The 13,870-nt window shown below is 48.6% G+C and overlaps 1 long non-coding RNA gene across 1 annotated transcript; it reads right to left on the bottom strand.

Moving 5' to 3' along the window:
- Nucleotides 1-11,577: 11,577 nt before the first annotated feature.
- On the bottom strand, nucleotides 11,578-12,175 carry LOC115580005 (uncharacterized). The gene is made up of 2 exons (XR_003983784.1): nucleotides 11,977-12,175; nucleotides 11,578-11,658 (listed from the first exon to the last, which is right to left on the bottom strand). It is a non-coding gene; the product is annotated as an uncharacterized LOC115580005 (long non-coding RNA).
- Nucleotides 12,176-13,870: the final 1,695 nt, after the last annotated feature.

Genomic DNA, 13,870 nt, shown 5'->3' with positions numbered 1-13,870 from the left:
AGAAATGATGTGACAATAAGCAAATACTACTGATGGATTTTTGGGTAAACTAAATAGAGTAGTCTTACATGTCACTGTTTCTGAAACGGGGCGAAAAGGGCAAAAATTGAGATTATACCCACTTCTTCAGGGACCACTACACCACTGCTCCTACGTGTACCGAGTAAAGGTAAGAACAGAACTCTACAGGTTCTTTAAGACTGTCACAACCAGGGGCGATTCTAGGGTCAGAACTTTAGGGGTGCTGAGCACCCAATATACCCCACTGCCACCACCCACCCTTTTTCTCACAAAAACAAAAAATATGTCTATTGAAAAATAACTTTATCATTTTAACATTGGTTCAACTAACTCCAAAATCCAGATTCTTTTTCTTTTTGACTTTAGCACTTTAACACTTTTCCATCAGTGTGATTGGCAAAGGCCAAAAAAGCAGGAAAATATACGGCTCCACTAGCTGGAATGGTTCCTGATTGCTGAACGGACTGGTTTGGTGTAAAGTTAAGATTCATAAAGGTAAGTAAAACTGTAAATTGGTATGTGCTACAGCTAAAGTTAAAGAGATGGCCGGGGAGTTAAGCTAGCGATAACAGCTGTACATAACGTTAGGGCTCGACAGTGCCAGCGCTTAACTCGCATTTGCTACTAAAAATAGATGTATGTGTAGCCTGAGCACCCTCACCCCTCCTCACAGCGGGGCGCTGTGTCTCTCTGGTGCACTGATTGATGGGCGGTCACTCCTCTATATAGCAGGTGGTTTTACCTGGCGCGCCCTCTCCTTTTGCCGTTCTGCTCGTCCTCAGTGGTGGCGGAGTGGATGTCAGCGTGGTGGAGCTCAGGTGGTGTGGCTCTGCTGGCGTTGGAGCGTCCTTGGCATCTTTACCACAGATGCACGTTATCTCTGCAGATGCACGTTATCTCTGCAGACGCACGTTATCTCTGCAGCGCACAGGTAAGGCGCGGTAAAGCGCACCGCTGCCTCTTCTCCCCACTCACTTGTCGATTGTGTAAATGTGACACAGTTGTCTCCGCTGCAGTGTGGCAGACTGCTGGTGCCGTGGGGCTGGGTCGTCCTTCTGGAAGCCCATCTGGGTGTCGTTGTGTTCTCCACGTGGTAAGTCGGCGTTGTCCGCTCCTCGCTTTCCATTCTGTTGTTCCGCCTCCAGCTGATTGCTATTTTGTGTGTTGCCTTAGAATATTTATTCTGACTCTCCACGACGCTGTGCCGGTGAGGTCTAAAGACACGGAAGCCATCACCTCCTGGACCTACTGCTGTTTTGGTTATACTGCAACTGTGTTTTGTGTCTCCTCGGCTCTTCGGAGCTGCGTCGGAGGTCAATTGACCTCAGAGGCTTGTAGCGGAGCTGGCACTGGGGCTTAGATTGCTGCCCCTGGGAACTTCATTAATTAATATAATTAAGATTTGTATTGTGTTTTGGGAATGAGACTCCTCTCTATTTATTTAGTTAACATGGTTTAATAACCTTTTTCTTGATTTGGGTCTTTGTTTATTTCCCTGTTATTCAATTAATGTATTGTTATTCAATTAATGTATTGTGTGTGTGTGTGTGTTAAAGTGGCTGTGCTAGGACTGTGAGGCTTGGTTATATTCTTTTTGTTTGTGGACATGTGCTGTGGGCCCCTGACGGTGACCTAATCCCTGGTGGTGGACCCTTTTCTTCACGAATGTGTGTGTGTGCAGTGTCACGGGTGCTTTTTGGTAATTCTCCCTCCCTTGATTTGATTTCGGGCACCAAGGTAACCTCAGCCCTGTTCACCCCTTCATTTGGCCACAGCCTAGCAGCAAGTGAGTCAGCCAATGATGTCTGTCTTATTAATTAACTGTTGAATAAAACTGTTTAGATTTTTCTAAAAACGTCTCTCGCCTGTGGTAATTTCGGACTGTGCGACCTGTAATAAAGGTAATCAATTATTTCTTTTCCACAATTAACTATTTCCTGGGGCGAAACTCCCCAGGTGGCGTTGTCGGTGACACCTTATTACCCTCCACTTGCCACAATTTGGCGTTGTCGGCAGGATCACCACATTTTAAAGGGTCAGAGACGTTTTTTTTTGTTATAGGTATTTATCTTTTTGTTTTGTTTTTCCCATTGACGTCGGTATTTGTACAGTGGTATAGCCAAAACAGCAGTGTTCAGTCCAGTGTTCCATGTTTCATATTATCTTGTAGTGTTTTCCAGGCAACATGGATGAGGAGGTACAACAGCTTAAGGAGCTGGTGTTGCAGCTCAGGGCGGACAACGAGCGACTCCACCAGGAGCGTGCTGCTTCCCCAGGGGGCCCTGCTGGGGCAGCTTCAACCTCTGCTGGTCCGGCTGGTCATGCCCCCGCTGTCGGTGTCTCGGCTGCTCTCGCAGAGCGGTTGGTTGTGATCCCACGAGATCGTAAGTGTCCCATGTTTAATGGTAAATCGGGTATAGGCATTGTTGAGTGGGTAGAAGAGTTTCAGGCATGTGCGCGTGCTCGGCACCTTCCTGCTGCAGAGCAGGCATTGTTTATCTTTGACCACTTGGAGGGAGAGGCGAAGGAAGAGATCAAGTTTCGCTCTGCCGCAGAGCAGAGAGATCCAGCCCAGATTCTTGCCATCTTAAAGGAGCTGTATGGTTGTAGCCAGGCATATGTCACCTTACAGCAGGCTTTCTTTTCTCGCCACCAACAGGAAGGGGAGACACTGCAGGAATTCTCACTAGCTCTTATGGCTTTAATGGCCCAGGTTGAGCGGCAGGCGCCTGATGGAATGCCCAATGCTGACGTTCTTCTTAGGGATCAGTTCATAGAGCATGTCCTTGACAGCTCCCTTCGTCGTGAGCTTAAGCAGCTAGTTCGTCGCCAGCCCACCATCACCCGGTTGGGGCTGCGTAGTGAGGCTATTAGATGGGAGAGAGAGGGTCTTCCAGGGGGCTCTAGGGGTCGCAGCTCTTCATTACCAACATCTTATGGTCTCCAATATGGAGTGCAGGGCCGTTTCCATCAAGTCCCTCAAGTTGCTCCCCAAGAGCCAGGATTGGGAGCAGTAATGGACCTCTTGAAACGTCAGCAGGAGCAGCTGAACCAGCTAGCCCAGACAGTAGCTGCTTTGCAGGCCCCTCCTCCATCGGGTCCGGGGTCCCGTTCTGGCCCTGTTGTTTGCAGGAGGTGCCAACAGCCTGGCCATTTTGCCCGTGAGTGTGACGGTGAGCGAGTTCTTCCCCGCCGGCGTGCTAACTCTGTCACTGGTTTCAATCCACATGCTGTCATGTCTTCTCGTTCTTCCCAGCAGTCGGGAAACTGAAGCCCGCTGAGCTGCCGAGCCACAGCTCAGTTGGGGAGTCCCTAGGCTCACAGCCAGGTGCAGCAGCGGAGCTGATTGCTTCCTGTCCAAATATTAACGTGTCCATTGGGGGAATTGGTGTCAAATGTCTGGTGGATACTGGTTCCATGGTTTCCACCATTACTGAAAGCTTCTTTTTGGCCCAGTTTGAACCTTGGGGCCATGATCGCCTTCGTTCTTGTCAGTGGCTACAGCTGCGTGCAGCTAATGGCTTAGCCATCCCGTACATTGGTTATTTGGAGCTCGACGTGGAACTGTGTGGCAAGGTGGTGCCCTGCTGTGGCATCCTTGTTGTGAAAGACCCCCCTGGTGCTTCATCTTTTGTTCCTGGAATCCTGGGAATGAACGTAATTCGCAGATGTTATCAAGAGCTCTTTGGTGTGCTTGGGTCTTCGCTGTTTGAATCACCCTTTGTGTCAGGGGCGCCTGGCCCAGTCCTGGCCGCCCTCCAGAAGTGCCACCAGTCTTCAACCCAGGTCATCTCGAGCCTCACTGGTGCCGTCAGGGTCCGAGGCAAGCGGGTGGTGCGGATACCCGGTGGCATGATGAAGCTGGTCACTGGTACCTGTTCAGAGCAGTTTGCTAGTCAGAGTGTTTTATTCGAGCCTCCCGAGTCCGGGTTACCAGCAGGGTTGTTGGCTTCCCCATGCCTGTTAAAGGTTGTTCATGGTACTGTGTGTGTTCCAGTCGTCAACGTTGGAGAAGCGGAAGTCCTCCTTTACCCCCGGACTAGCCTTGGTGTCCTGAATGCTGCTCAGGTTGTTAGCTTGCCTGCAGGGGTGACTGAGTTGGGGTCAGCCGTAGCGACGGTGTCCTCCCAGGTAGCCACCCCTACAGTCCTCGATAGAATAGGATCATTAGATTCATCTGCCTTAACTGAGCAGGAACAGACCAGTGTGAGGTCTTTGCTGGAGAAGTATGGCTCTGTCTTTGCAGTTAATGATGGGGATTTAGGGTGCACCGATCTTATCTCGCACGATATACGTCTGCTCGATGATGTCCCTGTACGGCAGAGGTATCGCCGCATCCCTCCCTCAGAGTACGAGGTCGTAAAGACCCACATTAACCAGCTTCTTGAGTCACAAGTCATCCGTGAGAGCAGTAGTCCTTATGCGTCCCCTATTGTTTTGGTGAGGAAGAAGGACGGTGGCTTGCGGCTGTGTGTGGACTATCGGTTACTCAACAGCAAGACCCGAAAGGATGCTTTCCCACTGCCTCGCATTGAGGAAAGTTTGGACGCCCTTTCGGGGGCCCGCTGGTTTTCCACCATCGACCTGGCCAGCGGGTACAATCAGGTGCCGGTGGCTGAGCAGGACCGTTCCAAGACTGCCTTTTGTACCCCCTTTGGTCTTTTTGAATTTAACCGGATGCCTTTTGGCCTCTGCAACGCCCCGAGCACCTTCCAGCGGCTGATGCAGCGGATGTTCGGAGATCAGCAGGGTCAATCCCTGCTGCTGTACCTGGATGATATAATCATCTACTCATCTTCTGTTGAGCAACATCTGCAGCGGCTGGAGATGGTGCTCGATCGGCTTCAGAGAGAAGGCCTCAAAGCCAAACCTGAAAAGTGTGCATTTTTCCAGCAGCAGGTGTTGTACTTGGGGCATGTCATTTCGAGTCAGGGAGTTTCTACAGATCCCAAAAAAGTTGAGGCTGTGGCTAATTGGCAGCGCCCCCGTCACATCTCAGAGCTGCGCTCCTTTTTGGGTTTTGCTAGTTACTATCGGCGCTTTGTTGATGGTTTTGCAAAGCTGGCCAAGCCTTTGCATCAGTTGGTGGCTGATCTCGCTGGAACTAAGTCGAGAAAGGGGTCAGGTCAGGCACTGGGGGCGGCTTGGACGCCTCTGTGTGAGGGGAGCTTTAATGCTCTGAAGTCCAAGCTGGTCTCCGCCCCCGTGCTGGCCTACGCGGACTTTTCACGCCCCTTTATTCTTGAGACTGATGCCAGCCATAGTGGGCTTGGAGCTGTGCTTTCACAGGAGACAGATAGTGGTGTGAGACCAGTGGCTTATGCTAGTAGGGGTCTTCGGCCCACTGAGCGCAATATGTCCAACTACAGCTCTATGAAGCTGGAATTTCTTGCGCTCAAGTGGGCCGTTACAGAGAAGTTCCGGGAGTATTTGTTGGGACATAAATGTGTTGTGTACACAGATAATAACCCGTTGAGTCACCTTCAGTCTGCTAAACTTGGAGCTGTAGAACATAGGTGGGCTGCTGAGCTTGCTGTTTTTGATCTGGAAATTAAATATCGTTCTGGGCGCAGCAACAGGAATGCCGACGCACTGTCACGACAGTACGTACCTGCCCCTTGTTTGGCCCCCCCACTTTTGCCTGGCACTTTGGTCCCCAACAGCATTCAGTCAAATCTACATCTGGGTCCTGTTGTGTCTGCCACTCAGTCTTTGGTCTCCATTCTTCCATCCCACTCTGCATCTGACCTCCGCGGCATGCAGGAGGATGACCCCCTGCTGAAGGAGGTTTTGTTTTTTTGGCATCGTGGGTCGCTTCCCACCTCAGCTGAGAGGCGGCAGCTTTCCCATCCAGCAACTGCACTTTTGCGTCAATGGGACCGTCTGGTTGAAGAAGATGGGGTGCTCTTCCGCCGGGTCTTTCGTTCTGACGGCGGGGAAGAGTTCCTTCAACTGGTCTTGCCTGCTGTGCTCAAGCAGGAAACACTGCATCAGCTCCATCAGGAGCATGGTCACCAGGGCATAGAGAGGACTATTGAGTTAGTCCGGCAACGTGGCTATTGGCCAGGGATGGCATCAGATATTAAGAACTGGGTCCAACAGTGTGAGCGCTGTCAAATAGCCAAGGACTCAGGACGGGTCCCACATAGTTATATGGGCCACCTGCTTGCATCTCGGCCAAACGAGATCGTGGCCATTGATTTTACATTGCTTGAACCCTCTCGCAATGGGCTGGAAAACGTTTTGGTGTTAACGGATGTGTTTAGTAAGTTTACAGTGGCTGTCCCTACCCGGGACCAACGGGCTTCAACGGTGGCCCAGGTTGTGGTCTCCGAATGGTTCTACAAGTTTGGTGTTCCTAGTCGCCTGCACTCGGACCAGGGCAGGAGTTTTGAGAGTTCCTTGATCCATCAGCTCTGCGCTCTGTACAGTGTTGCCAAGTCCCGTACTACCCCCTACCATCCAGCGGGTAATGGCCAATGCGAAAGGTTTAATCGAACCCTCCATAACCTTTTGCGTACCTTGCCAGCTTCCCGGAAACGGGACTGGGCTTCTTGTCTGCCGCAGGTGCTCTTTTGCTACAACACCACACCACATCAGAGCACCGGTGAGTCACCGTTTTACCTAATGTTTGGGCAGGAGCCTCGTCTTCCTGTGGACTTCCTGCTTGGTCGTGTTCAGGATCCAGTGCCTGGTGAGGTACAGGACTGGGTTGCTGAACATCGAGCCAGACTTAAAGTTGCTTTTGAGGGTGCTCATGGGCGATTGTTGGCTGCAGCTGGCAGACGCAAAGAGAGACATGATCAACGTGTCCGGGATGCACCTCTACCGGTGGGACAGTTGGTGTACTTGAGGGACCATGGTGTGAGAGGCCGACATAAGATCCAAGACCTCTGGAACTCTATGGTCCACCAGGTTGTGAGGGCTCCTGCTGATGAGGGAGCAGTTTATACAGTGGCCCCCGTGGATGACCTGGATAGGACTCGGAAGGTGCACCGAGATATGCTGAAGGCTGTGGTCCACCCTGAGGCAGTAGCTTTTCCACCCCCGGCGCCGTCTTCACCAGTTTTGCTTCCTCTGGCAGCTTCTGTTGATGACTCCCCCAGCAGTGACCTTTGGTTTTTAGTACCTGAGACACCTGTGCTACCCACTGCTGTGCTGCCGCTTGCAGCAAGTCGTGATGCTTCTTCTGCTCCCATTGTGATGCCGCACCAGGCCGTGTCCAGATCAGCGACACCTTTGGACCATGGGAATTCATCACAGCCAGCTCCCACTTTGTCCCCGGCTGACCAGCCTAGTACCAGTCAGCAGTCCCTGCGTCGAACCAATCGTCCTACTGCTGGCAGTCATCCAAATGTCCACCATCTTCCTCGGCCAGCTGGCCCTCAGGGCCATGCGGCCAACCGACCCCCTGACCCTGCGTCTAATTCTCAAGTGGTTGTTTTCAGACCTTGGTGTTGACTGTGGTTTCTGTCCATCGTCGGGTCGACGATGCAAAAGGGGGGGGCAGATGTAGCCTGAGCACCCTCACCCCTCCTCACAGCGGGGCGCTGTGTCTCTCTGGTGCACTGATTGATGGGCGGTCACTCCTCTATATAGCAGGTGGTTTTACCTGGCGCGCCCTCTCCTTTTGCCGTTCTGCTCGTCCTCAGTGGTGGCGGAGTGGATGTCAGCGTGGTGGAGCTCAGGTGGTGTGGCTCTGCTGGCGTTGGAGCGTCCTTGGCATCTTTACCACAGATGCACGTTATCTCTGCAGATGCACGTTATCTCTGCAGACGCACGTTATCTCTGCAGCGCACAGGTAAGGCGCGGTAAAGCGCACCGCTGCCTCTTCTCCCCACTCACTTGTCGATTGTGTAAATGTGACACAGTTGTCTCCGCTGCAGTGTGGCAGACTGCTGGTGCCGTGGGGCTGGGTCGTCCTTCTGGAAGCCCATCTGGGTGTCGTTGTGTTCTCCACGTGGTAAGTCGGCGTTGTCCGCTCCTCGCTTTCCATTCTGTTGTTCCGCCTCCAGCTGATTGCTATTTTGTGTGTTGCCTTAGAATATTTATTCTGACTCTCCACGACGCTGTGCCGGTGAGGTCTAAAGACACGGAAGCCATCACCTCCTGGACCTACTGCTGTTTTGGTTATACTGCAACTGTGTTTTGTGTCTCCTCGGCTCTTCGGAGCTGCGTCGGAGGTCAATTGACCTCAGAGGCTTGTAGCGGAGCTGGCACTGGGGCTTAGATTGCTGCCCCTGGGAACTTCATTAATTAATATAATTAAGATTTGTATTGTGTTTTGGGAATGAGACTCCTCTCTATTTATTTAGTTAACATGGTTTAATAACCTTTTTCTTGATTTGGGTCTTTGTTTATTTCCCTGTTATTCAATTAATGTATTGTTATTCAATTAATGTATTGTGTGTGTGTGTGTGTGTGTTAAAGTGGCTGTGCTAGGACTGTGAGGCTTGGTTATATTCTTTTTGTTTGTGGACAGGTGCTGTGGGCCCCTGACGGTGACCTAATCCCTGGTGGTGGACCCTTTTCTTCACGAATGTGTGTGTGTGCAGTGTCACGGGTGCTTTTTGGTAATTCTCCCTCCCTTGATTTGATTTCGGGCACCAAGGTAACCTCAGCCCTGTTCACCCCTTCATTTGGCCACAGCCTAGCAGCAAGTGAGTCAGCCAATGATGTCTGTCTTATTAATTAACTGTTAAATAAAACTGTTTAGATTTTTCTAAAAACGTCTCTCGCCTGTGGTAATTTCGGACTGTGCGACCTGTAATAAAGGTAATCAATTATTTCTTTTCCACAATTAACTATTTCCTGGGGCGAAACTCCCCAGGTGGCGTTGTCGGTGACACCTTATTACCCTCCACTTGCCACATATGCCAATTGTAAAAATGTATTTAGGGGCATGTGTGCGAGTAATACTTGTAACACAATTCAGTTGAGGCAGCCTATATTTTCTCGCCGGTTCCTCGCGGTGCACTGTGCACGGTGCGCTCCCCGGGGTACTGGGTGGGGGGGGCAGCGGACCGCTCGCTGCGTCCTCTAACCCCGCAGGGAGGGAGAGTGCTCACCAGTGGGATCCCAGCCTGCGGGGTTGGCACACACCACCTGCCAGTCTCCCATCCCTTGTCTATTTGAGCACATAAATAAACTAATTTAATGTCAATAGTGACTGTTCAGCTATTACAAAACTTTAATTAAAACTCAATAGTTTTACAACATGTATCAGAACTTCAAACAGAAGCTGGTTAGTCAAATAAAGCACAGACTGGAAACGGGGAAACAGCTAGCCTGGCTTTGTCAAAAGTAACAAAATCTGCCTACTAGCACCTTTAAATCTCACTTTTTAACCTTTTTACTGGGCGTTATGTGCCTTTAATGGACGTGGTATCGATCTTCTCATCCAACTCTCCACCAGAAATAGGAATAGGAGTATTTCCCAAAATGTCAATGTCAAACAATTCCTTTAAAAAACAGGTCATGAAAACAGGTCATGAAAATACTCCTAAAACAGCTGGGCACTGTAGTTTCTGGCAAAAGTTACCCAAACAGAAATAAACAGTGTATTTGTAATGGGACAACTTACAGCTATGGATTTGGTGAGGTAGTGAGTATTTGCAGCAGAAGAACGGTGTATAACAGATTGACTCAAAATAAACTACAGTGTAAACAAAAGATTAAATGGGAATGTTGCCAATCTTCAACATTAACTCTATCTATCCGAGTTAGGGATATAGTGTGAAAAACGCCTGCTGTTGTTGCCGATGTTCTCCATATCTCTGGGGTGCTCTGTTGTTCTTCCGGCACCAGCTCCGTCATGACAGCGCTGGTGCCGGAAGAACAACAGATTTTGCAGCTGCGGCTGCTAAATCCGTTATTCACACTATATCCCTAACTCGGAAAGATAGAGATATGGTTGAAAATCTGCAAAATTTCCCTTTAAGAACAATGTCCACTCATATAGTGGGGAAGACAAGAATCCTCATCTTTTGCATATGACTTACGCTCAAAGCCATTCAAAGTCCATTAATTGCCTGAGGAGAGAGGAGACGTGAGGATTGACTGAGCTGTTCTTCTTCTTGTGGCGAGGTGGAAGCTAGGGGTGAGTGTTGCCGAACAACGCCACCTGGGGAATTTCGCCACAGGAAGTAGTTACTGTTTTACTAGGAGACTATAAGGTCACAGGTTCGTAAATCACCACTGGGCAGGAGACAGTGTTCAAAATATAGAAATACTTTTATTGTACAATGGGTTTTTTTTTAGTTTCAAAATTTAACAAGCCATCTCACATTAATCACTGGGCCACAAAAAGGGGATGGACAGAGCTGGGCTTGCCACGGCGGCCTGAAACCAAAGAGGAGGGAGAAACAAACCAAAATAATAATATCACCCGTGACACTGCACACCCACGCAACTGAGAAGTGAAGAACCCGCCACCAGGGATTGGGTCGCCGCTCTGAGCTCCAGCACCTGTCCACAAGGAGAGAGGGAAAATTAAAATGGCCTCACAGTCTGGCTGGTATCTCTCACACACACACAGACACACACACACACACACACACACCAACAATAAAGTATTATAAAAAAAAGGAACCCAAAATAACCAATTAAATCTTCAAATACAATTAAACAAAAACGATGAAAAATAATACAAAGAAACTCAAATTTACACTTAACAATAAACAAATTAATAAATCAAGCTTTTCCTCAAATCAATAAACCCATGCAGCAGCCCCCAGAGAGCCCAGCGTTAGGGCTCTGATGACAGCTCTGTGAGGGGGATGCTGGACCCAACCTCAATTCAGAAAACCCCCAAAAAAAGAAAACAACAAAAATAATTTCTTTTAAATGACACCAAAACAGCTGCCTAAAATCAGCAGCAGCCAAACAATGGAGCCACACAAAACAGCAGCGTCGTCCAGGGAGCCGTGGCGATGAATGAATGTTTAAATGGACCTCACCGGCGCAGTGTCACAGCAGGCCAGGTAGCAGAGTTATTACACGGCTTCTGCCTGATCCAAACTGTGGCACAGAATGTTAACAATTAGCCGGGGGTCGAGCAGCGGTTAGAAGGGAAAGAGGAGGACGGACAACGCCGACTTACCACGAGGACGCACAACCACACCCAGGAGGGCTTCCAGCGGAGCAACGCGGGCCCCACGGCAACAGCAGCCTGCCACACTACAGCAACAAAAAGGAGAACCGTGTCACCGATGCGCCCTGCGGCACACTAAGTGGGAAGGAGGACAGCGGTGCGCATACCTGTTGTGCAACGAGAGGAAACGTGCGCCAAGATGATCCGCCACGCCGAACCGGGCTCCACCACACTCCGACACGCCACAAAGGCTCAAACACCTGCACCAGCTCTGCCACGCCGGGCCACAGCCACCACGGAGGATGAGCAGAACCGGAAAGGAGAAAGGGATCGCAGGTGTGACCAGGCCAGTATAAATAAGCGCGCAGCGCCGCCCATCAATCAGTGCGTCAATCCACACCTTAGGTGGATGGAGCGAGGAGGAGGGGGGGGCATGTGGGAAAAGATGAGACCGTCCTGCCACATTCTCATGCACCTTCCCACTTCTTTGGCTGACCAGTTTTGCCATCTTGGTGCCACTGGTGGGGTTGAGTCCAATGAAACATCTGAAATCACAAAATCACATGAAATGAAACTTCATGAAAAAACTGTGCTCACAGCTGCTCCACAAGAAAGAGCAGAATATCAGGTTGTGCGAGACAAGCTAATCATTTGCCAATCCAATATAAAAAACTGCAAAACATAAAAAAAAAATTAAGAACAACTAGGTCGGTAGTAATTTTTCATTATCATTTCAGTTGTGCTGTCCAGGCAAGCTGAACCAGGAAGTGGCTCTACAATGCAATGACTAATACAGTGGAAATGTCAAAATGGTTAAAGGGATAGCTTGGAGTTCTTGTCACAAGATTGTATGAGTTACTGACCAGTAGTAATATAGTTGCATCAACATAACCTCAGGCAGCAGGTACTCTGGTTGGAGATTTCCCGACTGGCCCGGGCTTGGAAGGACAACAATGGCATCAAACAAAACACACCAACATAACATTTTTAGTATTCACAACAGAATACACCATATTTAGTGTATTTTGCTGCTTCCCGGTGCTCTTAGACCCCTTCTTACATTGGAACTATTTTGTAGTTATACTGCTATTCTGTAACAAACTAAATTGTTCCAAAATAAGGAGTGGTCTGAAGGCATCATAAAGCAGGTAAAAAAAAAAAATCACTAAATATTCAGTTAATATGTAGTCTGGTGTGGATTACAAAAAAAATGTTTTGCATGTGTGTTGTGGTTTAAAATGTTCTTCAGTAGTTGTCCCAGTTTGCTGATGCTGTTGTTGGGCTGGTTGGGAGATCTCCAATTAAAGGACTCTATGCCCAGGGTTATGTCCATGCAACTACATCACTACTTGTTGGTAACTCGTACATACATTTATACTTGTGCCATACACTCCATTATAATGCAGCATGTCCCTGGCTTGAAAATGGTCTTGATTGTTTATTTGTGCTGGCGAGTCAAAATAACATTTTATCCGTTACTCATGATGGCAAACTTTACAAAATAATGATCCACCAGAATTCTACTTCATCACAAAGTTACCTTTGAATGAATTCCAGTGTGCAAGATGCTTGCTCCTAGTACACCAGATTAAAGTTGTAATAGCTTGAAAAGAACGCTGCCATTCCAGCCACGAAGTTAGGATGTGGCGGTAGTGTTCAATGTCAGCTGCTGTTGCTAACACCTAAAAGACAAAGAAAAAATACATTCAAAATTGACATAGTCATTACCCATAACTCAACAGTTGAGGGTAACAAGATCATACCTGTAAGAGCCAAAGTCACCATAACATACTTTATTATTGTTGATGATAATTGTTGACTAATTGTACCTTTTATACTATTAGCTGCTGATGTTTTGTGTACTGTGGGTGTATTACTAGGCCTTTAGTGGTAAAGTGCGCCTCCTAGTGTCATAATCGATAAGTCACATGTAAAAAGTTGATTAGTCAGCAGTTGTGACGGAAGGAGGATGCCTTACAATTAGTTTGGCTCGATACAGCTTTTTTTTTTGATTGTTAATTAAGAATATTTTGGATTACCTTTCTGTGAAATACAGTTTTTTGGATACTTTCTTATATTATAATTTTGTTCAACATAAGGATTCTACTTTGTAAAATGAATTTTTGTTGTGCAAAAATTAAGTATTTTTCATTTCTTCTTGGAGAGACAAGTAAAGTCAACTCAACGCTGTCCCTCGCCGGACCTCTCGGTCCCTGCCTCAAGCAGCTGGAAGCCTCTCACCCGCGACCTCGCTTGAGGGTCGGAGGGTGATGCGCCGCGGAAACACCGTCGGAGCTGCGGAGGCGGGTAGCCGATGTCTGACGCACCGCTCTTTCGGAGACTGTAAACTCCCAGCACAGCCGGTCTTCACCCTGGCCAGTGTACTGTGCGCCCGCGAGTTGTAGCACTCTCCTCCGGGGAGGGAGGGGGGGTCAGTGTCAACGTTTACCCCCTCGCGTCTAGCGGGAGGGCGGAGGGACGGCGGTCATGTCTATGTTTATGTCAGACAAAAATGTACCATGCAGTCCCAGAAACAATGGCACTTTCTCAGCTTAACTATGGTTGCACTATTTTATACACATTGAGTACCTTTGCTTACATTTCAAGTCGAACTAGAACTTCCTACAGGAAAGATTTATAATTTTTTAATTAAAAAATTAACAACAGGTACTCTAATGAATGTCAAAATTTGTTTATTACTACTTATTACTGAATCGATATCGAAGCATTTAAGTCAATATTGAATCAAATCGTGAG

Source organism: Sparus aurata, chromosome 4, assembly GCF_900880675.1.
Source record: "Sparus aurata chromosome 4, fSpaAur1.1, whole genome shotgun sequence".
Taxonomy (NCBI): Eukaryota; Metazoa; Chordata; class Actinopteri; order Spariformes; family Sparidae; genus Sparus; species Sparus aurata.
The sequence above is the reverse complement of the archived record's forward strand: the minus strand, read 5'-3'. Positions and strand labels throughout refer to the sequence as shown.